The sequence below is a fragment of the Motacilla alba genome, chromosome 5, assembly GCF_015832195.1.
Source record: "Motacilla alba alba isolate MOTALB_02 chromosome 5, Motacilla_alba_V1.0_pri, whole genome shotgun sequence".
In the NCBI taxonomy this organism is placed as follows: Eukaryota; Metazoa; Chordata; class Aves; order Passeriformes; family Motacillidae; genus Motacilla; species Motacilla alba.
Genome location: NC_052020.1, coordinates 61,613,203 through 61,634,751, shown reverse-complemented (window position 1 = coordinate 61,634,751; position 21,549 = coordinate 61,613,203).

Here is a 21,549-nt window from a genome sequence, read left to right as displayed (position 1 = left end):
AATTCCCAATCTCCCACCCATCCCTGCCCTCTGACACTGGGAGCCATTCCCTGGCTCCTGTCTCCCTCCAAGGCAGAGACCCCGGGAGCGCTCGTGCATTTTGGGACCATTTTGGTTCCTCTTGGCTGCAGCCCTGGCTGGGCTCTGGTGCTGCCCAAGGTGGATCCATGGAGGAGATGCTTTGAATAAATCCCTGCTTCATTCTGTGACTCCACCCAGCCTCTGCTCCAGGGCAGCCTGCACAGGGCATCAATCTCTTCCAACCTGGTGATTCTGTGACTCTGTGACTCTGTGATTCTTTGTGTGCTCAGTGATTCTGTGATTCTGTGTGATTGTGTGATTCTGTGACTGATTCTGTAACTCTGTGACTCTGTGATTCTCTGTGTGCTCAGTGATTCTGTTACTGTGACTCTGGGATTCTCTCCCTGATTCTCTGTGTGCTCGGTGATTCTGTGACCCTGTGAATCTCTGTGGTTCTGGGATTCTGTAACTCTGTGATTCTCTGATTTTCTGTGACTCTGTGATTCTGTGACCCTGTGAATCTCTGTGATTCTGGGTTTCTGTGACTCTGTGATTCTCTGATTCTCTGTGTGCTCAATGATTCTGTGACTCTGATTCTCTGATTCTCTGATTCTCTGATTCTCTGATTCTCTGTGGTTCTGTGATTCTGTGACTCTGATTCTCTGATTCTCTGTGACTCTGTGATTCTGTGACTGAATCTCTGTGATTCTGTGACTGTAACTCTGTGATTTTGTGATTCTGTGACTCTGTGATTCTCTGATTCTCTGTGTGCTCAGTGATTCTGTGACACTGTGACTGGGATTCTGTGACTCCGGGATTCTCTCTCTGATTCTCTGTGTGCTCATTGATTCTGTGACTCTGATTCTCTGATTCTCTGTGTGCTCAGTGATTCTGTGATTCTGTGACTCTGATTCTCTGATTCTCTGTGTGCTCAGTGATTCTGTGACTCTGTGATTCTGTGACTCTGGGATTCTCTCTCTGATTCTCTGTGTGCTCAGTGATTCTGTGACTCTGTGACTCTGTGATTCCGTGACTCTGGGATTCTCTGACTCTCTCTCTGATTCTGTGACTCTCTGTGTGCTCATTGATTCTGTGACTCTGATTCTGTGACTCTCTGTGTGCTCATTGATTCTGTGACTGATTCTCTGATTCTCTGTGACTCTGTGATTCTGTGACTGAATCTCTGTGATTCTGTGACTGTAACTCTGTGATTTTGTGATTCTGTGACTCTGTGATTCTCTGATTCTCTGTGTGCTCAGTGATTCTGTGACACTGTGACTGGGATTCTGTGACTCTGGGATTCTCTCTCTGATTCTCTGTGTGCTCATTGATTCTGTGACTCTGATTCTCTGATTCTCTGATTCTCTGTGTGCTCAGTGATTCTGTGATTCTGTGACTCTGATTCTCTGATTCTCTGTGTGCTCAGTGATTCTGTGACTCTGTGATTCTGTGACTCTGGGATTCTCTCTCTGATTCTCTGTGTGCTCAGTGATTCTGTGACACTGTGACTCTGTGATTCCGTGACTCTGGGATTCTGTGACTCTGGGATTCTCTGACTCTCTCTGATTCTCTGACTCTCTGTGTGCTCTGGCCCAGACCCAGGGAGAGCAGCCAGCTCAGGGAGGGCTCAGGAGATGGATGGGATCCCCGGATAAATTGCCCAGCTCTGTGCCAGGCAGGCTGGTTGTGGTGCTGATGGACTGCAGCGGGCACGGCGCTGTCTGAGAGCCTGGGCAATTAGCAGGGAGGAGAGAGATTGCAGAGAGCCCCTGTAATTTATCTGGGAGCTGGATGAGAGCAGGGAGGAGAGACGTGCTGAGTCTGCAGGCCCTGTGTCACGCCAGCCCTGCTCCAAGATGGATATCAGAGCTTTCCTGGGCTGCTCCTCAGCTGAGATCTGCCTGAATGCCACCAGACTGGCACCAGCAGTGTGTGTGGCAGGGAGACGCCTGGGGTCTGTCCTGGATGACTGCAGGGAATTAATGCCTGGTGCCAGGGCTGGGGTCCCAGGGACAGGTGCCACCTCACCCCAACGTCACCCCGAGCCTCCCAGGAACACGCAGGGAGTTGCTGATGAGGGCAGAACACTGAATTACAGCCCTGAAGGAACAGGGATAGCACAAACCTTACAGCTTCCTGCCATTAACTGTCACAGAGCTTCACAAAAAGCTTCATCAATTTCAAAAATATCAGTATCAATATCAAAAAGGCTTGATCAGTTTCCAGGGGTGGCCAATCCATCAGAGCCCTGGTAAGGATGTGGGACTTGTGTACCTGCAGTGCCTGCCAGGTGCTGCTGAAACCTGCCTTCCATCAGAGGGCACCTTCATCTCAGCATGTTCCCTCCTAATTTGTCCAAAACTGAGACTAATATCAGGAACCCTGATGAAATATCAACTATCAAATAACCCTGATAAAATATCAGATAACCCTGATATAATAACAAATATCAAATAACCCTGATACAGTGTCAAATATCAAATAACCCTGATATAATATCAAATATCAAATAACCCTATAAAATATAAACTATCGGATAACCCTGATAAAATATCAACTATCAAATAACCCTGATAAAATATCAACTATCAGATAACCCTGATATAATATCAAATGTCAAATAACCCTGATACAGTGTAAATGTCAAATAACCCTGATATACTATCAAATATCAAATGACCCTGATAAAATATCAGATAAACCTGATATAATATCAAATATCAAATAACCCTGATACAGTTTCAAATGTCAAATTACCCTGATATAATATCAAATATCAAATAACCCTGATATAATATCAAATATCAGATAACCCTGATACAGTGTCAAATATCAAATAACCCTGATAAAATATCAAATATCAAATAACCCTGATAAAATATCAGATAACCCTGATATAATATCAAATATCAAATCACCCTGATATAATATCAAATATCAAATATCAAATAACGCTGATACAATGTCAAATGTCAAATAACCCGGGCTCACAGCAGAGGGAATAGGGGTGGGAATATGTCCCTTAGGAAGGGAAGGAGGGTAAATACAGATGGGATATTGGGGAGAAAATCCTCCCTGGGAGGGTGGGGAAGGGCTGGGCTGGGATTGCCAGAGCAGCTGGGGCTGCCCCTGGATCCCTGGCAGTGCCCAAGGCCAGGCTGGACACTGGGACACCCTGGGACAGTGGGAGGTGTCCCTGCCATGGCAGGGCTGGCTCTGGGTGGCATTTAAGGTCCATTTAACCCAAAGTATTCCAGGATTCTGTGGTTTTCTGATTTTCTGAAGGGATGGTGAGTTCAGGAGAGCATTAAGGAATAATCTGATCCTGGCTCCGGGTACCTACAGCAGGGTGGGGTCACTGACACTCCAGGGTTTTTCCATCTGGGAGAAAAACATCTGAGCCTCAAGCTGTGCCAAGGGAAATTCAGGTTGGATATCAGGAAAAAGTTTTTCTAGGAAGGGTGATGAAGTTCTGGAATGTTCTGCCCGGGGAGGTGGTGCAGTCCCCATCCCTGGGGGTGTTTAACACAGCCTGGGTGTGGCATTGTGGAGGGGGGTTTTAGATTATTGGCTTTAAAGCATCTACAGCATGCTGTGGCTAAAGCTGACAGGCCAAGAAACACAGTGTATTGTAATTAAGAAATAGTTAACTTCTGATTGTGATGGCATGAATTACGACATCTCTATTGTCTCACCCTTCTCGTGAGACTGAAAACGGAATAAAAGTTTTTAATAGAGTAAAAGTTTTGGGGCCTCTCAGTTGCCCCATCTCTGGGTCAGAAAAGAGAATAAAAGTTTTTAATAGAGTAAAAGTTTTGGGGCCTCTCAGTTGCCCCATCTCTGGGTCAGAAAAGAGAATTATCCAACACACGTGCACCCACACGGGCTGGCAGCAGGACTGGGATAAATCCCACCCTGCTCTCTCCTCCCTCCATCCCTGCTGCTTCCACATCTCCATGGCAACCATCCTGCTCAAATTAGCTAATGGCAGCGAGCAACTGGAGGCTGCTGAGGAAATTCTTGTCCAACCCTTGCTGCTGCTCCAGTTGCTCTGCTCCTCTGTGTGAGGACTCCTCCTGCCCGTGCAGCAGCACACAGGACCTGCTGGCTGTGGGGGCTGTGGCTTGGCTGCTTTCCCTGCTCCAAACCTGGGTGAATTCTGAGAACCCTGAGCTGGCAGGGAGGAGAAGTGGAGGTTTTATCTAGGTCACTACAGCAAGGCTCTATTAATGCACCTGCAGAGGAGAGCACGTTGAAATGGAAATACGGCTCTTACCTGCCTGGGAAAGACAGGCCACGGCTTGTGCCTCAGGTTGTTAGAGGGAAAATCAGCCGTTGGAAAAGTTTGATTGCTCCTTGGCTGGGACTCTGAGCGTGCTGGGACTCGCAGTGTCCAGCACACAGACAGAGCTGCTGCTCCGTGACACATCGTGGGTCAGGGGCATGGAAAAGCTCTCAGGGAGCACCAGCCCCAGCCATTCCCCAGCACTGCCGTGTCCCCAGGTGCCACAACAAGGTGAGATGGCCCTGCAGCCCCTCCAGGCTGGGCAGCCCCTTCCTGGGATCAGAGGTTATGAACTGTTGGAGCAGTCCTGGCTTCCATTTTCCAAATATTCCTGCTTGAAGCACCAACGCCCCAGAATTTCCCCTCACACCTCCTGTACCTCCTGGGTAATTCATCCTCCCAAAGGCTGGGGACTTTCCTGGAAGCACAGGAGGTCCCCCTGTGCTGCTTGGTGGGCACCAGCCCACCCGAGGCTCCGTCCCTCTGTGAGAACTGAAGCCCAGCAGGCAAATCTGAAATCAGTTTCCTGTTTGCTGGTGCGTGGCTGGGTTTTGTTGGTGCCTGACAGGCACTCAGGAGCCAGGTTTGTCTCCCTGTTCAGATGAACGGGTGGGAAGTGTGGAGCAGGACAGGAGTGGGCAGCACCTGGCAGTGCCACAGCCCTGCTGGACACAGAGCCTGCAGCCAGCCAGGCGGCCACGGGTCCAGCCTCAAATCTGAGCATTTCAGAGATCCTCAAGGCACCCGAAGGCAGCAGGAATTAAATACCTGCTAAAAGCCTGGGCTTTGGGAAGGGGGAGGAACTGAGGGCTCTGAATTCCCCCTGAGGATGGAGAGCTCAGGCTCTCCCAAAGGCCAGCTCAGTGCTTCAGACGTGGCAGCAGCATCAAAAGAGATAAAATCAGTAAAACCAGAGGAGGGTAGTGTTGGATATTGGGAAAATTCCTTCATGGAAAGGGCTCCCAGCCCTGGCACAGGACAGGGGTGGCGTCCCCATCCCTGGAGGGATTTCAAAGCCCTGCTGATGTGGCACCTGGGGACACGGGCAGTGTGGCCTTGCACGGCTGGGGAAGGGTTGGGCTGGATCCCTTAGAGGGATTTTCCAGCCTGAACAGTTCTGTGATTCCATGAATCCCAAGCACCGTAAGGATAACAACCATGGGACGTCCCTGGAGCTTCACTCGCTGAGGGTCACCCTGAGCCCAGGGGCTCCCCAGGCTGGAGCTGCGGCACCCAGGCCCTGTCCCACCAAAACCCAGCCTGGGAAGCAAGGGGAGTGGTGCTGGCTCAGAGGGAGAGCTGCCAGGAGGCTCCTGAGGTGGGAAGGGCTCCGTGGGGAGCGCAGGGCAGCCTCGCTGCTGCAGCAGGGGAAGAGCTCTGCTGAGGGGCTCTCCTGCTGCCAGAGCTAAAAGGAACCAGCACTGTTCATTGCTGTAGCCTGCTGAACAGGAAGCAGGTATTTGAGCCTGAAGGGGTCTTTTCTAAACTCTATTTTGTTTTTTTTCCGTGGAGTCTCTTTTTAATCCTGTGGCACACACGCAGGGAACACCTTGGGGTGTTGCACAGCCAGCCCCACAATGAGTGCCCGGAGCACATTTCCCAGGAATTTCAGAGGGGTAGGAGGCAGAGCTCCTCTCTTTTTAAGCTTCCTTTCAGACGTGGACTCACCTTTCTGCTCAGAGGCTTCCCCACAGCCCATGGGGTGAGCCTGGGACAGGAGCGTGCCCAGGCTCAGCCACCTTTGGAAAAGGAACGTTCTGGAATTGTTCCCTTTCCTGTCCCTTTGGCCCTGGCTGGTCCTGGCAGTGCAGCTGGGGAGGGATCAGTGCAGCCCGGGGCTGTGGGGAGGGAATCTCCTGATCCTGGGCTGGGCAGGGGTCAGGACAGGGAATGCAGCCCTGGAAAACTCAGCTCTGGCGGAGAAGCAGAGCCTTGGGTGGTGTTTGTGGAGAGCTGAGGTGGGTTCTGGTCCCATCCTCTCAGAATCCCAAAATCCCTGAGGTGGGAAAAGCCCTCCCAGCCCACGGAGCCCCAGCTGTGCCCCGTGCCCATCTTGTCACCCCCACCAAGGTCCAGTTCCTCCTTGGGCACCTCCAGGGATGGGCATCCCAAACCCCCCTGAGCCCCTGGCCTCCCTTTCCATGGGGAAATTCCTGCTGAATTCCCTGAGCCTGCCCTGGCCCAGCTGGAGTGGAAGCTGGAGAAGATTCCCAAATATTTGACCAGATTTAGGTTTTTTAGTGCAGGTGTGAACCCAGAACTGATTTCTCCAGAGGTTCCTCTCACCCTTGGGAGCTGCAGCACTGAGGGACTCTCAGGGAGGGTTCCTGGGCTTCGCTCCTCCCTGGATAATTTGCTTTGCCTCAGAAGTTGGAATTTATTACCCATAACTAACAGAAAAACCAGCAAGGAGGGGAGGCATCCATCATGTGTCCATCACGTCTCTTTAAACCCCATTCTGCTCTCATTGCCAGTAAATAACCTGCAAAATTATGTGAAAATAAAACCCCATCATAATAAAAATTACTTTTTAGGCAGTTGGCAAAGCAAATTTCCAAGCAAGAAAAATAGAAGCCTGGGAAATAACTCAATATTCAAGATACCAGACCATCTTCATCAGCCTGTGTTACCAGATTAAGTTGTCAATGGAAAATCTTGATTTAAGGCTTTTTTTCACAAGTGCTGTGACTTAGATATTGAAATTTCCCAGCAAATAAAGTCGTACACAGGGATAAATCAGCCCCTTCTCTCAAAACATTTGCTCAGGGATTTAATTTGAAAGCTGAATAGCTTATGGCATTTATTATCAGCTCATTGAATGACAAGTTTAAACTTCAGTTAAATATTCAGCCTGCTTTTAATGCGACATTTTCGCTGCTCATGTGCAGCAAAGTCTATTTATTATTCCCAGAATAAAGTTCAAATATGGAGAAACAAGCCCAGGAAGAAGAAGTGGAATATTGAGGAGTGATGAGTTTAACTGCTCTGCCAGCTACTTTTAAGAACAATTACTCACTAAAATGTTGGGGTTTGGAAAATGTTGCTGAATTGGGGCACGGAGGGTCATTAAGATGGGCTGGAATTTCCCCAGGCCCCCATGACTGTGAGAAGGATCCATCCAGAATATTTAATTTATTCCCATGGGATCACATCCTGGGATTGTTTTTATTAACTGCTCAACTTCAAACAAATACATCCTTTCCCCTTCTTTTCCTTTAAAAGGATTTTTTCTTTGTTTTAATGAATGCCAGAAACTCTTCTGCTTCCCAGCCTGAGCTTTCCCCTGGCCACTGGAAATCCTCTTGTCCTCACGGCAGCCTGTCCTTCAGGATCAATCCTGCCCTGGTGTCCAGCCCTGTGCTCCTCCAAGGCAATCCCACCCCTCCCAGCTCCTGCTCACCCCATTCATCCCAATTTTCAGCCTCCCCTGGGGGAGAAGCTCAGGCTGGGTTTGGTTTAGGCAGAATTAACTTCACAAGGACACCAAAGCTGCTGGGCACCCGAGCTCCTCCCACCTCAGGGCTGGGATGGAGTTTTCATGGAATTCTGGAATGGTTTGGGGTTAAAGGGACCTTACATCTCATTTATTCCACCCCTGCCATGGCAGGGACACCTCCCAGGTGCTCCAGCCCCAGTGTCCAGCCTGGCCTTGGGCACTGCCAGGGATCCAGGGGCAGCCCCAGCTGCTCTGGGAATCCCAGCCCAGCCCCTCCCACCCTGCCCTGTGTTTGATGTGTTCCGCACCCACCTCCCATGCTGCAAGCAGGGAATAAATCCATCAATTCCCGTGGAGGCCCCCAGCTGTCCGTGCCCACCCCCAGCCCAGCATTTCTCAGCTCAGGTTGTGCCTCTCGGGGCTCCCTCCTCTCCCTCCTGATGGGAGCAGCTGGACTCCAGCCTTATCTGCAGAACACACATGGATGAAAACCAAAATAAGCACCAGGAGCCAGGCTGGGAGCCTTGGAAATAGCAATCTGAAAGGTTTTTACTGAAACAAGCCCACGAATAAAACCCCCTGCGCGTCCCTGGGAGGAAGTGTGATCCCTGGAAATGAATTTCCCTGGCTGCCAGCTCCGAGGGGCCCTGGCACACTCAGACCCCCAGGGAAGGATGTTCTTGGGATTCCAGGAGCTGTGTCACCTGCCAGCCCTCACCAGGCGCTGCAGCATTGAATTTCCACTTGGTTTTGATTCTCTCAGCTGTTGAGAAAGGCTTGGAGCAGTTTGTTTGTCACAGGCATTGTCACCTGCCAGGATGCTGCTGGCCCCTGGGCACCCCAGAGGAGGTCATGAGGAAAACCACTCAGAAATATAAATTATTTGCATTTATCCTACTTAAATGCTGCAGCGGAACACAATGTTGCACGTAATCCCAGGAAAGAACAGGTTAAAATAGAAGGGAAAAAGAGAATGGAAAAAAGAGGAAAATAATATCACCACCACCCAATTTCTTGCATTAAATATCTGCCTGCAGATATATTCAATATCCAGATTTCAGGAAGAGCCAGAAGTGGTTTACTCTGGTCATCTCTAATATGAAAATCCTGCTGATGGACACAGAAAGTTCAGGATGGGACATCCCTGTCCTGCCAGCTGGGCGTGGCTCTGGAGCAGGGACAGGGACGGGGTGGCCTCTCCCAAGGACAGAACCTCTCTGTCAGTGTCATGGCAGGAACACCCGGGGTGCTCAGGGAATAAGGACAAGGAGCTGATCCCTCTCCCCCACCGGATTTTGTCTGAAGGGCTCCAGAATTAGAAAAGCTTGGAGATGTTGATTATCCTGCCCAGCCCTGGGAGCTGATCGGGATCGGGATCAGCTCCTGTGCCCCATCTGTGGTGATGCCTTGAGCAGGCTGCCCTGGAGCAGAGGCTGGGTGGAGTCACAGAATAAAGCAGGGATTTATTCAAAGCATCTCCTCCATGGATCCACCTTGGGCAGCACAAGAGCCCAGCCAGGGCTGCCCCCAAGAGGAACCAAAATGGTCCCAAAATGCACGAGCGCTGCCGGGGTCTCTCCCTTGGCTCAGCTCTGCTCCATTGGCACCTTGCAGTTCATTGTCCCGTTCCAGCTTTAGCCCAGGCACTCCCACCCTGCTTGTTTTTCTCTCTCCAGCCCACGCTGTTTGTGCTCCTGGGCTGAGCTTTGGATCATTTGTCCTTGGTGCCCAGCTGGAGCAGGAATTGTTTTGTGTCCCTGCTCTGTGCAGAGCTCAGCATCCCCTGATGTGAACCCAGCCCCACACACTAAAGCAGCACAGAATGTGAAAAATAGAAAAGCCAAACCTGAGGCATCAGTGGCTGCAGCTCAGGGACAGCCCCGAGCCACAGCAGCAGCCCCAGAGGCAGTGATGATCCTTTAATCACCAGTCAGCTCCTTAAACTGCTCCAAGGTGAGTGAAAATCCAGCCGGGGCTGGGGCAGCAGCTCCTGGTCTGTGTGGGCTGGAGAACCTGTCCTCAGCACTGCCCTGACCCGTGGGCTCCTGATCCCGGGGTTTGCTGGCCCTGGAGCAGCTGGAGCAGCAGAGAGGATCCCAAATTCCAGCATGGGGTGCAGTGAGTTACCCATCAAATGGGCTCTTCCACTGTGGCATTCACATTCCCTGAAAAATCCCCTCGACCAGGATTCTTCTCCTGGGAAGCTGAGAAGCCTCAGAGAAAAGGGAAACAATTCTTATCCCATTTGCTTCTCCTGTGTTTTGCTGCTCTGGAATGTTTGGGGATTGTTCACCCACAGGTGATTGTTCCAGTGCATTCTGCTGGGAGTTGTTTTCACTCTTTGGCCACTCAGGGCCAAGCTGTGTCAGGCTCTGGAGAGAGTCACGAGTTTCATTATTATCTTTTACCCTTCTGTCTGTGTCCTTGCTGTATTTTAAGTATAGTTTAGTATAGCATTCTTTAATATAATATAGATCATAAAATAATAAATGAGCCTTCTGAGAGCACGGAGTCAGATTCAGCATTCCTGCCACGGGGCACCCCACAAATCCAATGTCCCAGCTGACCCCAAACTCCCCTGCCCTCGGGAAATGCTGCACAGGGAGCAGGGGGGTAAAGGAGATTTTCTTTCTCCACCCCAGGGCTCAAGGCAGGTCCAGAGGGAGATGAATGCACAGGAGGCAGCAGAACTCACTCCTTGTGGCACAGTGGATTAAGGATTTCTCAGTCTGTAGGAATCAACGCCATCCCTAAAATCATCTGTGACAACTCCACACCTGGAACACTGGGTGAGTTTAAAACCAGGGGGTTTGGAGTGGAATAACAATAAAATAACAATGACAATAAAATAACAATAAAATAGCAATAAAAACCTTCTCCAGAAGCCCCTGCATTGCCTGAGTGCCACCCAACACAGGAGGTAAAGTAAAATTAGGTAAGAGATAATAGAGATGAAACATAATATAAAATTAAATTATTTAAGAAAATGAAATTAAATAAGGCAAAAATGTAAAATTAAATTTAGAAAATAAAATATAGACAATAAAAAATAAAAACCAATAAAAGAAAAAATAGACAACAAATTTGAAAATAAAGTATAAAATAAACAATAAAATAAACAGTAAAAATGTAAACAGTAAAATAAAACTCAAAAATAAACAAAAATAATAAAATTTAACAGCAATTTAAAAGAAAATAGAAAACTGAAGTAAAATAAAAATTAAATAAATAAATGAAATTAAATAAAAAACTAGAAATAAATTTAAATTTAAATTTAAATAAACTAAATGAAATAAAAAAATTAAAATAAAATAAAATAGAACCAAATAAAAAGAGTAAATTAAAAATAAATGTGCTAAACTGAAGCTGCCGAAAGAGGAATGGGCAGCAGCTCCAAGTTCTGGTGCTCCCAAAGCCCCAGCTGAGAGGTTCCAGCTGAAGTCCCTGGTCCCGGCAGCAGCCCCAGCGGAGTGGGAAGTGCCCTGGAGAGGCAGAGCAGGAGCAGCTCCCCGGGCCAGCAGTGACAGCCGGCCCTGGGCCTGGCACCCGGGAGAGCCGAGGGCCTCTCCCTGCAGGGAGCAGCAAAGATTTCATGGAATATCAGAACCCCTGGGGCTGGCAAAGCCCTCCAGGGTCACAGAGCCCCAGCTGTGCCCCGTGCCCACCTTGTCCCCAGCCCAGAGCCCTGAGTGCCACCTCCAGGGGACACTTCCAGGGGTGGCACTTCCCCAGATTTATAATTTTAGGGGTGGAAGGGACCTCAAAGCCACCCAGTGCCACCCCTGCCATGGCCAGGGCCACCTCCCACTGTCCCAGGGTGCCCAATCCCACCCTGGCCTTGGCTCAGGTGCAGGCAGAGGTACAAATGTCACTCCAGAAGGATCAAACTGCAGCTTCCTCTCTGCTCCTTTCTTCTCTGCAGCTTCCTCTCTGCTCCTTTTCCTGCTGGCTCCCAAACTCACAGCCCAGCCCTGCCCTCCAAAACAGCCACGGCCCTGTCCTGGTGAGGGGACAAGCAGAGGACGGGCCGCGTGTCCCCAGCCCAGCTGGTGGCAGCTCCCTGCAGGGGACTTGTGGCTCTGCTCACCCTCCCTGCAATCACAATCCCACATCTCTTGTACTTCCCAAACAAAAAAACAAAAAAAAAACAACAAAAAAAACACCAATCCAGCTGCCTGTGAAAGCTGAAACGAGGCATTTTGAGAGCTTTTGGATTTATACAGGCAATGCCTCAAAAGAAACGGATGGCTCCATTATAATGAGGAAGAAAGAAAAACCTTTCCCAGAGCCCATTAGAAAATAAATAATAAAAAATAAGTCATTGATGTTGTCTGCTCGACAAAAAATCTAATTTAAGGTTTATGACAAACACGACAAAACAGGCACGGGCTGCTCGGGATCATTCATGAAACACAGCAATAGATGAATAAACAGCCAGGAGTAATGCAGGGAAATTTGTTAATTAAACATTTAATGTAGCCGAGCTCGTGAGCTGGCGGGGGGTTTCACTGAGCTCTATTTTTAGTGCTCCCTGAGCTGAGCAGCTCCTCTACCCACACACAGACACCAGGGACCTGCATTGATTCTGGGCTGGGGAGCACTGCCTGGGAAAGGGGACTGCCCTGAGCTTGTTCCTCCCTGCTCAGCAGGGCTGGGTGTGGGATCTGCACCCTGGCGTGTGTCAGCACCTGCACAGGCCAGGGCTGCTCTGCTCCTCAGCCACCAGGGCTGGGGACACGGCTGGGACAGCAGATCCTCACTGGGGACACGGCTGGGACAGCTGATCCTCACTGGGGACACGGCTGGGACAGCTGATCCCAATGGGACACTGTGCTCAGAGCTGGGGACACAGCTGGGACAGCTGATCCAATGGGACACTGTGCTCAGAGCTGGGGACACAGCTGGGACAGCTGATCCAATGGGACACTGAGCTCAGAGCTGGGGACACGGCTGGGACAGCTGATCCCCCTGGACACTGTGCTCAGAGCTGGGGACACGGCTGGGACAGCTGATCCAATGGGACACTGAGCTGGGGACACGGCTGGGACAGCTGATCCAATGGGACACTGTGCTCAGAGCTGGGGACACGGCTGGGACAGCTGATCCAATGGGACACTGTGCTCAGAGCTGGGGACACGGCTGGGACAGCTGATCCCAATGGGACACTGAGCTGGGGACACGGCTGGGACAGCTGATCCCAATGGGACACTGAGCTGGGGACACAGCTGGGACAGCTGATCCCCACTGCCCCAAGGGATGTCCCAGCCCCAAGGGATGTCCCAGCCCACAGGATGCTGTGCTCAGCATGTGGAGAGCTGAGAGAGGGATGGGGCACCTTGGGGTGATGGCGTTTGCATTCCCAAGCCCCGCTGTCCTGGGAATGGCTGGACACCCCGGGAAGTGGGAAATGAATGCCTCAGTTTGCTTTTCCTACCGAGCCGTCTATCTCCACCCACGCATTTTCTCACTTCTACCCTCCCAAATCTCTCCCCACCCCACTGGGAGGGCGAGTGAGAGGCTGGGGGGGGATTGTTTGGCAGCTGGGGTCAAACCCCGGGGGAAATCTGTGCTCCTGCTCAAATCAGCTTCCCTGGAGCCCCACAGAGCCCAGGTGCCTTCCCTCCCCTCCTTCCCCAAAAGCACCCCCTGCTCTCGGCAACCCCGGGGAAGAACAAACCAAATTCTCCCTGGGACCCTCATTAGAGGGGGTGTTCCCTGCATCACCCAACGAGGCCAGGCCATCCCAGCAAACTGCTGCCCTGGGCTTGCAGCCAGCCTCCAAAACCCACGAGAATTTTGGGGGGGAAAAAATCACAAGAATTTTTTTTTGGAGAAAAAGAAAAGCCATTATGAAAGAGAAACAGCCACAAAGTGACAGTGAATGCTGCCAAAAACTGCCTGCGTTTCACTCAGAACTGCTGCCCAAAGCATCGGGGGGGTTTAAAGGTGCTGCTGTTTTATTTGGAGCTGGGGAAGCTCCGAGGTCCTGCCAGAGCAGCACAGAGCACCCAGCCCCGGCAGGGCACAGACAGGATCCACCACAGCTCACACAGCCGTGTCTGAGCACCGCAGAAAATGAGGCAGGAGGAGGAAAGGCTCATTATTCCAAATGCAAGGCACACTCTGCTTCCTCTTCCCCGCAGCATTCCAGCTGTGCTGGAGGCCAGGCTACAGCTGGATGAGAAAAAGGGGCATTGCCTGCTGGGACACCTCCACACGCCCAAACCACGGGAATTTGGGGCCAGAAATGTTAGAGGGAGAGCTGAAAGTAGATTTCTCCACTAAGCTTCCAGCATTTTTGTTCTTTTTGCTGTTAGAAAATAAAGCCTGGGGGAAGGGAGGCTCCTCACGGGTGCAGGGAGCAGGGCAGGGTCTGGCTGCAGCAGCTCCTCTGGGAGGCCTCGGGGGAATCTCTGCTGCGCCAGGGCTGCAGCAGGTAAAGGGTGTTTATTAGCTGATAATCCAGCACGGTCACGGCGACAGTGAGTTACAACCCAGGCAAGCCAACAAAATGCAAAACTCTCCCTTTTCAACTGCAGGAACCACAGAGGAGGGAGACTGGGAAGCCTCCAATTCCCACCACCTGCACAAGCCCCACGTTTTGGGGCTGAGTCCAGTCCCCAGGTGTGCCAATAATAAATTTTATTAAAAACCCAGCAATGGCAGCGTGGCTGAGCCACCACGAACCTCCCAAAGCCATCCCTTGTCTGCAAGGACTTTGTTAAAGCTGCAGGACTTTAATGAGGTCATTAAGACTTTTAGGATATGGGGAAGCAATTCCTGGCTGGGAGGGTGCGGAGGGGCTGGGCTGGAATTCCCAGAGCAGCTGGGGCTGCCCCTGGATCCCTGGCAGTGCCCAAGGCCAGGCTGGACTCTGGGGCTGGAGCACCCTGGGACAGTGGGAGGTGTCCCTGCCATGGCAGGGGTGGCTCTGGGTGGCATTTAAGGTCCTTTTGAACACAAACAATGAGTTGATGATTTTAAACAGGTTTTCCTGACTCCTCAGTGGAACATCTCCGTGAAAGGCTTTGTGAAGCACCACAAGTTTCTGGTTTAGAGTCCCAGGGTCCAGGAACACCTTTTTTTTTTTTTTCCCAGTCTCTGCAGCAGTCCCTGCTGAGCTCATCCCCCACACCAATCCTTGGATGGTTATCCCTGGGATTCCCGGGGGAAGCAGGAGCAGTCCCAGGGAGCTGTGCCTCCCCAGTAGGCAGAGGTGGCTGGGCAGGAGTGGGGCACAGCAGGGCCCTGTTTGTGGGGTGGATCCTTCACCCCTCTGCTCCAGGGCTCCAGGATCACTGGGACACAGCTCCTGTTCCACCTCAGCAACCTGGGAACACTTGGGCTGGAAAAGCCCTGCCAGGCCATGGAGTGCAACCATTCCCTGTTGTGTTTGGGGGTTCCCAGATGAAGGGAGGGAATGCTGTATCTGACTCCGTGCTCTCAGGAGGCTCATTTATTATTTTATGATACTATATTATATTAAAGAATGCTATACTAAACTGTACTAAAGAATACAGAAATACTGACTGAAGGGTAAAAGATAATAATGAAACTCGTGACTCTCTGCAGAGCCTGACACAGCTTGGCCCTGAGTGGCCAAAGAGTGAAAACAACTCCCAGCAGAATGCACTGGAACAATCACCTGTGGGTGAACAATCTCCAGACACATTCCAGACCAGCAAAACACAGGGGAAGCAAATGAGATCAGAATTGTTTTCCTTTTCTCTGAGGCTTCTCAGCTTCCCAGGGAAAGAATCCTGGTCGAGGGGATTTTTCAGGGAATGTGAATGCCACAATTGCCCAGCACTGCCAGGGCCACCACTGGCCCAGCTGAGCATCCCCAGGGCACAGCAGCAATGCCTTGTGCCCCTGCACCCCTGCCTCGGGCAGGGACACCTTCCACGGATGAGGCTGCTCCAAACCCCATCCAACCTGAACCTCTGGAGCCTGGGGCCTTCCCCCTTTTCCACCTTTGCAGCTGGAAGAGCCTTTTGTGTGAGCATTGGCCCTGCATCCACACGGATCCAGCACCCAGAGCAATCCTGCACCCAGGGGAGCACAAGGGCTGGGCAGAAGTGGGGTGGGTGGGCACTGAGGGCACCCTTGGGTGAGGCAGGAGTTGTTTCCTTGGCAACAGAAAATTAATGTATTAAAAACAGACTTTGGAAGAGCCAGAGGGGGCTGGGCACCCACCCTGTGCTGTTAATTTAATTTAATTAAATTTAATTTAATTAATCCTGACACCTTCCAGAGGCAGGGATCAGGAGCAGAGCTGGGGAGAGCCCCAGCCTTGGAGCTTTCTCTGCACCTCCAGGGCTCCGGGAATGATTGTCTGGTCCATGGTCAGAAAGCAAGGCAGGGAGACGAGAAGTCAGGGAAAGACAACAAACCACAGCAGTGAAATAAATCTGCCTGAATTATTCAGCAGCCTTGATGAGTGCAACACTTGAGAGCACTGCAGAGAGGCTGGGCCACCTTCCCTCAGTGCCTGATGAGGAATCACAGGATCCTTTGGGCTGGGAAGGAAATTGGCTCCCTGGTCAAGGCTGGGAGAGCTGAGCAGATCAAAGGAGAAGGCCGAGAGAGGGAATGCAGCCTTGGAAAACCTGGCTCTGATGGAAAAACAGAGCCTTGGGTGATGCTTGTGGTAAACTGCCCTGGATTCTGGTCCCATCCTCCAAGAATCCCGGATCCCTGAGGTTGGAAAAGCCCTCCCAGCCCACGGAGCCCAAGCTGTGCCCGAGGGCCACCTGGTCCCCAGCCCCGAGCTGTGGAGTCTTTGCTTCTTTTCTCTGCCAGGGTCAGGATTAAATCAGTGAGATGGTATTTCTTGTTCAGACTCAGATGTTTATCAGTTCTTATCTCTGTCACAGCCTCACAAACCCTGAGTCCTGCAGCACTTCACTGTCACACACTAAAAACGGAGCCCCATCTCTCCCTCTCTGCAAGGCCTTTTAAGGATAAACTGTCCAATTAAGAAATGACACCTAAAATATTAATTACTTTTAATTTTTTACTTATTTATTTATTAATTAGTTACTTTTAACCCAATAACCAACCACCCGTGCCCACAATGGAGACTTTTTTATCCAGTTACACAAAACCAACCAAACCTATGGAGAAGGTGAAGGAGAAGGTGAAGGAGAAGGTGAAGGAGAAGGTGAAGGAGAAGAAGAAGGAGAAGAAGAAGGAGAAGAAGAAGGAGAAGAAGAAGGAGCAGCCTCCACCCTAAAACCTCCATCTTGCTCTATATCTATTCCTGTATTCTAAACCCCAAACTCTGCGTTTCCACCCTGTGATATCACACACTTCTATCCAAGCTCCACACCCACAATCCCAGTTCCATCATTCCATTCTGGGAGCTTCTCCATGGCCTCAGTCAGTGCAGGGTTGTCCTGGGGGTCAGAGCCTGGCAGCACAGAAAGTCTGGAATTCTCAGTGCCCAGGGCTCCAACACAGAGCTCGGAATGCCACATCCAGGAACTCCTGCAGCCCTTCCCACAGGCACATTTCCATGTCCCTCGTGCTGCCAGGCCCTGCACAGCCTGCCAGAGGAGCTGCTCCGTTCCCTCCGTGCTCTCCCAGGGCCAGGGCTGATTTAGGATTTGCAGGCGCATTTGGGATTTTGCATTCAGGCCGAGCTCAGAAACAGGAGCAGGAACGAAAACAACATTCCCACCCTCAGTGCTGTGCCCCTGTCTGGAATCCTGACAAGCAAAGCCAGCTCCTTTCCCCGCTCCCAGAGGCAGTGATTGCTTTCCCAGCTCCCTGGGAAGTTCAGGGGGAGCTAATGAAGGTGCCACAGCTCCTGCTGGCAATCAGCACCCGGGAGAAAATTGCAGGAGCCCAAGAAATTGGCAAAAGCTCAGAGCCTCTCTGCTGCATCCTCAATTACAACAATCAGCCCCAAGCCCTGCTCTGCAAACAAATGGTTTGTTATTCTGCTGCAGATCTGGAGAGGTTTGATGTGGTTTTGGATGAGCACTGTTTTCTGAGGAAGCGGGGACAGATCATTGCCATCCCTTTAATTTCCTGTGAAGGTAACAAGGAAAATGTTCATTTTTTCTAGTTTGCCTCACTAAAATAGAGCTGAATTCCTGGTTTTAATGTAAATAAATGCAGCAGATCCATAAGTCACCAACTTTAACTTGGTGGCACCTCTGGAATTAAGGCCAGGAAATTATTTACACAAACAAACAGCAAACCCAGAGACTGAAGCAACCCTTCCTGGGCTGTCCCTTTCACAGGGACCTCAGTTTCTCCTCATCCCTGATCCACAGGGCATTCCCACACACTCCCACACCACAATCCTGCCCTGTTCCAAAACACAGAGCAGCTCCACAGCTGGAGCCCCGAGGGGAAGAGGATTTCACCCTCCACAATCCCTCACTCTGCTTTCTCCGCATGCTGCCTCTCCATCACCTGCAGGTGGAACTCTCCTGGCCCAGAGCTGTCCTGCACATGGATTTATCCCCAGCCTGAGGTCCCTTTCCCTGCATCCAGATGTGTCCAGGTAACCCCGTTCTCCTCATCCTGCCTCTTGTCACTCTGGGTCCACCTGGGCCCCTCCAGAAACATCTCCCTGAGCTCGCAGGAGCAGGAACAGAAAGGTCCCGCTCTGGTTGTTACAGGTGATTTGCTTTTGACTTGCACTGTTTAGTACCAATTGCCCTTGTGGCAGATGGATTTAATAAAAGGAGGGACCCTCCAGGTTCAGGTACTCCGGGCATTTTTGGAAAAACCAAAATTTTTAAAATTTTTAATTTTTAAAAGCTGTTCCAGAGGGAAAACATCGAATCGTTGCAAGCACTTAAAATCACCTGAACTCCATCCTCATCCCTCAGCTGAGAGGTTGCTGAGGTCCAGCTCTGAAGCCTGACCAGGTATTTCTTTTCATCCACACCAACATGAACACTCAGCTGCCGGCCAGCACCAAACTGTCACTGGCTGGGGGCTGTGTACAAGTCACAAACGGGACAGGACTGCTGGGAACGTGCCTTGAGCTGTTGATTTTCCAGCATCAGCCCCATTCCATGGCTATGACAATGGGAAGATGCCAGCAGCTCACATCCCCGGCAGCAGACACAGAACTCAATGTTACAGCTCCCTTTGAAGGTTTTTTGCCCAGTCACACACAGCAGAAGCACACTGACAGTGCTTCCATCCAAGCACTGTAAGCACAGGTACCTTTGGTTAAACACTGCTTGCTCATTTCCAATCCAATACTGCCTGTGAGCCTTCAAACACCATGCACAGAGCTGCACTGTTAACCCTGGAACTCCCTGACATCTCTCTAGAGAGACTTTCCTGCAGCTCAGGGAGTTATTCTAGACAGGCATTCATACACAGACCATTGTTCTATTTGTCCTTACTTTCCTACTTCTCACATCATTTTTCTGCTGGCCAATCTCATGGCTCCTGCTCAGCTCCGATCACAGCTCTGCTGCCTCTGAGGCCTGCCTTGTGCAGCTTCCCCAGAACCCTCTGATTTTATGGATTCCTTCAATAACCAACAGCTCAGGCTCACCAGGACGAGCCATTCCTCCTGCACAGAGCTCCTGAGGGACAGGAGTTTGGAATGTGCTGTCGAAGGATCTCCTCTCCTGCTCCATCAGCACACAGGGGTTGGGCAGCTCAGAAAAGCCAGGGAGCTTCCAGAGGGCTCTTGCAGGAGCAGAGGGGATTCACCATCCTGGGAGTTTTACCCTGACACAACCCACGGTCCTTTCCCCTGCAAACATCTCCCTTTTCCATCCCATTTCCAGCTGAATGGATGGGAATGCTGTTTTCATTTCTGCTCCTGTTTCTGAGCTCAACCCAAATGCAAAATCCCAAGTGCACCTGCAAATCCTAAATCACTCCAGATGAAGAACCTGTGGGACATTTCTGCTGGGAGAGGCTCCTCCAGATCTCAGGGAATGTGCTTCAGGTGCCAGCTGCCAAGGAAAAATCCCACAGGCACTGGAATCCATCCCTTCCTTGGCTGAGCTGGAATCCCTTGCTTTGAAAGCAAATCACCAGGAAATATCCCAGTGCATATCATCCCACAGAAAATGCAGGGGATTTTCCCAAAGGGCTCGCTCCCTTTGCTGGTTAGGAGCTGCTTGCTGTCTTTTGAGCGTGTGGCCGATGGACACTGATTTTCCTTGAGGTTCCTCTGCTCCAGCAATGGCTTGGGGAGGATAAAAAGCAAAGGAGAAGCATCAGGGAAGTGGTGAGCAGGCTGTGTGCTCATCTGTCACCTCCCCCTGCCAGGTGGAGGCATGCAGGGTCCTTATCTGACAGCAGAGTGCTGATATCTGCGAGACTCCAGGGAATTCGTGAGCAGATTGTTTCCAAAGAGGAGCTCCAGCTTTAAATTTCACGGTTATTTCCAAAACAAGTGCTCCTGCTATTTCTAAAGCAGGAGATGCAGTCAGTGCTGGTTTTATCCAAGCCTCCTCCTGGAGCTGTTGGGCTGAGGGGACACATCCCACCCAAAGGGGACAGCCAGAAGGAGCAAGGGACAAAGGGGAGATGGGAGCACTGGGACGATGCTGCCCTGGTGTCTCAGGCTGGAAATGGGGGTGTGAGTTCCACCCCCATCTGCCAGAGCTGGGGCAGTTCTCCTCTGTCCATGGGCAGTTTTCTTTATCTCTGCCACAGCCAATCCTCCCTCCAGGAGATCTCTGCTGTCCATGGCCACGGAGTGTCCCTGCAGGGCTGATCCAATTCCATCAGCCCATGGGAGATGCTCTGCCCAGGGCAGGAGCCAAGCATTCCTACCTGGATCCAATCTGAGCCTGGAACAGCACAGCAGCCTCTGCCCCCTGCATTCCCAGAGGAGCAGCTTTCTCCTGCCCTGCATTCCCAGAGGAATTCCAGGCCCATCTCCAGCAGCCCTGGAGCTGCAGAGGAAAACTCCAGCCTTGTCCAGGATCCCTGCTCCAGCAGAAGCACAGCTGGCCCTGCAGGAGGGCTGAGCCACCACGGAATGGCACTGTGCCACCACCCTGACACACAGGGGAACAGGTGTATTCTGACTCTTTCAAAGGGTTCTTTTTTGTTGTTTGTACTATTGCATTTGTATTTTTAATTTTCCTAATAAAGAACTGTTATTCCTATTCCCACATCTTTACCTGAGAGCCCCTTAATTTCAAACTTACAATAATTCAGAGGGAGGGGGTTTGCATTTTCCCTTTCAGGGGAGGCTCCTGCCCTCCTTAGCAGACGCCTGGCTGTTCAAACCCAGACACGTGGGCAGATGCAGTCCCGTCCCTCTGAAATCCCTGCACGGTTTTTGAGCCACGCAGTAAAATAAAAACAGGAAAACAGAATCAAGGGATAAATGCCAGTGAGTACAGACCCTGGCTTGTCACAGAATCCCAGACTGGTTTGGGTTGGAAGGGATGTTAAATTTGGATTTAACAGCCCCAATCCCATGGGCAGAGACACCTTCCATGGATGAGGCTGCTCCAAATCCCATCCAACCTGAACCTCTGGAGCCTGGGGCCTTCCCCCTTTTCCACCTTTGCAGCTGGAAGAGCCTTGGCTGAGGAGCTGCTGGTTTCCTGTGGTGTCTGTGCAGGTGGGTTGGTGCTTCCCACCCCAGCTGAAGGGCCAGGAGTGCAGGAAAGGCTGGAAAATGGCCAAAGTTCCAGCAGCAAACTGCTTGGATAAACAGCAGCCCTCTGCACTGTCCAGCTGAAATCCCACAGGGCTCTTTTTCCCCCCAGTATTTGGGGAAGGAATGTCCCGGAGGCTGCTGAGGCACTGCCAGTGTTTGAAAAGGAGATGAATTTTGGGGAGAAGGTTGGGAGCACTG